Here is a 3,253-nt window from a genome sequence, read left to right on the forward strand (position 1 = left end):
CCCAGCCCGGCCTTCCGCGCCAACTGCCACAGAGAGGTCGGGCGTGGCCCCGCCCCCACGCAGAGGGCCCGCCCCATGCAGAGGCTCCGCCCACGGTGTGATCTTAACCACGCCCCCTCCACCCGGGGAGGGTTACGGGGCTGGGGGGGTGTCAAAAATCCAGGCATCAGTGGGTCTACAAATTTAAACCAGAAGTTTGTTTGTTTTCTTGTTTTGTTTTGGTGGTACCGGGGAATCGAACTCGGGCCCTTGTGCTTGCGAGGCAGACAGCAGAACCACTGAGCCAAATCCCCGGCCCTGAGCCAAACTTTTTAACAAGTGGAAAGTGTAACATATAACTGCACAACGGAGTATAGATAAATGAAGGCAGATAAATGAGTAATACTGTGATTTCATGTATGAGAGGTGGTATTGATGGAGTTATGATGGTGGCCACCGCTCTGGCTGGTGAACCCGGAGGACACATAAGTGAGATTGGGAAAGTCCTTTATCTTCATCTCGGTAGTGGCTGTAGAGATGGATTCATTTAGGAAAATTGATGAAACTGTACACTTAAGATTTGTCCAATTTTCTGTATGCACATAATACAAAACTTGCAGCCTTGCAGCTTTTAATCAGATAGTGCAACTTTTCCACAGATCATCTCAGGTGGTGCAGGGTTAGTGTGTCCCATTCCTGTCTCTGGATCAGAAGCATCACACAAAGCTAGCTAATAATACTCAGCCCTTTGAATTCGATTCCCAGCACCACCACCCCCAAAAAAGAATACTCATCCCTGGGGCTGGATGTCACTCAGTGATAGAACACTTTTTTGCATGCATCAGGCCCTTGGTTCTATCCCCAGCACTGAGAAAAGAAAGGAAGGAAGAAAAGTAGGATGGGAGGAAAGACGGAGAGAGGAGGATAAAAAAGAAAATACGGACGACTGGCTTTATCTCAGGGCCTGCCACACAGTAAACATTCAAACACAACCATCGAGGTGTTCTGGATGCTCACAAAGGAGTACCCAGCCCAGCCTTAGGGAGCGTGAAATACTGTATCACCTGGCACCCTCCAGAAATGGGATGAGCCGAGGCTTGCCCATTAGTTATATATACTGTGCAACAACTGCCACCTACTTTGCAGCTTAGCACAGTAGTGGCAAAACTATGGCACACATGTTATTTATTTTTCTTTTAAGACAGAAGATGTCAATGTATGAACTGTTTTTTCTAAACTAAAACCTCAGCGGTGTTGGCCTTTTCCGATAAATAAGTGGGTTTTGGGTTGCAGTTTGGGGACTCATCTCTAAAAATTCGCCACCACTGGCTTAGGACAATATGTACTTGCTCACATTGTCTGTGGGTCAGGAATCTGAGCATGGTTCCTCTGCGTCTAGGTCTCCCACAAGGCTGCAAGGAAGTATCAGCCAGGGCTCCCATCTTATCTGAAGGCACATCTTTAAAAAAAAACATCAGGGCCCAGAATTTAGCTCAGTGGCACTGCCCCTGCCTCGCAAGGGCAAGGTCCTGAGTTTGATCCCAGGTATCAAGCAAAGAAACAAAGCACACATGAGGCCCCTGGGTTTCCACCCCAGCACCCCAAACAGTTCAGTTTCCTTATGATTATTGGACTGAGAGCCTCTGTTCCTTCATCAGAAGCGGCTCTCAATGCTTCATCACATGGACTTTTCCATCACGGTAGCTTTTGTCATACAGGCTGGGGATAGGGAGTGCTCACTAGGAAGACAGAAGTCACAATTTTACCTGATCCCGAAAGGAATGTCACCTTTGCCATGTCCTTTTGGTGAAAAGCAAGCCACAGGTCACCTGGCACGGTGGCACACACCTGTAATCTGAGCACTCTGGAAGGATCACAACTTCAAGCCCTATCTGGGCAATTTAGCAATTTAGTGAGTCCCTGTTTCACAATTTAAAAACTTTTTTTAAAGGGCTGTGAATGTAGCTCAGTGTGAAGGCCCCTCAATTCCCAGTGTGCGTGGAGGGGGCAGCAACGTTATAGGTCTCTCCCAGAGGGGTTTACGCAAAGGCTTGAATACCAGGACGTGGGGATCAGTTGGGGCCATTTTAGCATCTACCTGCCACTTGAGGGACACCCACCTACCCAGGTCTGTAGCAGAGGAAGAAGAGCAAAGACATAAAAGAAATTATGAGAATAATGACGATGTTTCTCATATCCTTGCTTCATCCCAGGCGATGGGTGAAGCTTTTTACCTGTATTATTTCTCTGACCCTTTTAAAGGAATCTGAAGAGGTAGAGACTGTTGTTACCAGAGTCACAGAGCTAGTGAGTGAGTAGGACAGGGATAGGACTCAGGTCGGTGTGATTCCAGAGCCAGCCCTCATAACCTTCCTACCAAAAGCCTTCCCAAGCTACGTAGGGCAAGCCTTGGGACTCTGGCCGAGTGCCACAGCTGAGTCAGGACAGTGTACACACTTGCCTTTATTGTCATTGTTACTGTTTTTGGCAATACTGAGGGTAGAACCCAGTGAGAGCTGAGCTACATCCTCAGCCTTTTTTAATATTTTTATTCTGAGGCAAGAGCTCATAAATTACCCAGGTTAGGCTTGAATTTGTGATCTTCTGGCTCAGCCTCCCATGAAGCTGGATTACAGGCCTGTACCACTCAGCCTGGATATTGCTGTCGTTTTGTTTGTTTGTTTTGTTTTGAGACAGGGTCTCACTATGTAGTTGAGGCTAACCTGGAACTCACTGTGTAGCCCAGGCTGGTCTCAAACTCACAGCGATCCTCCTGCCTCAGCCTCCTGAGTGCTGGGATTACAGGTGTGTGCCACCATGCCCAGCTTGCTTTTTTTTTTTAAGACAATCTGATCTTCCATTGACAGAAAAGAGAGAGAAAAAAGTACACATGGAAGGGACAGAAAAAAAAGTGCCAAAAACTTGTTTTTTTCTCTCCAATACCTATTGGGCATGCAGGAAATACAATCTGTATCTTGGTGACTAGTTAGAAGGAAATAATATGTAGGTAAGGGGAAAAAATGAGAATCAAGACTTGTTATGTAGAGGTACAAGATCCCAACAATGAATGTAACTGTACTGTATCCCTAAAATGTACCAATAAACTCAATTAAAGCTGAAAAAAAAAAAGAAGCAAAGGCGAATATTTTGAAGGGGACTAATGGCAACTTATTGTAATAAAAATTGTATTTAAAAGCAAATATTTTGATCACCCTTTGTAATTGTCAAACAAAATTGTATATATTCAAAATTTACAATGAGATGACTTGATATA

The sequence above is a fragment of the Fukomys damarensis genome, unplaced genomic scaffold (assembly GCF_012274545.1).
Source record: "Fukomys damarensis isolate Sample0158 unplaced genomic scaffold, DMR_v1.0_HiC HiC_scaffold_12, whole genome shotgun sequence".
Taxonomy (NCBI): Eukaryota; Metazoa; Chordata; class Mammalia; order Rodentia; family Bathyergidae; genus Fukomys; species Fukomys damarensis.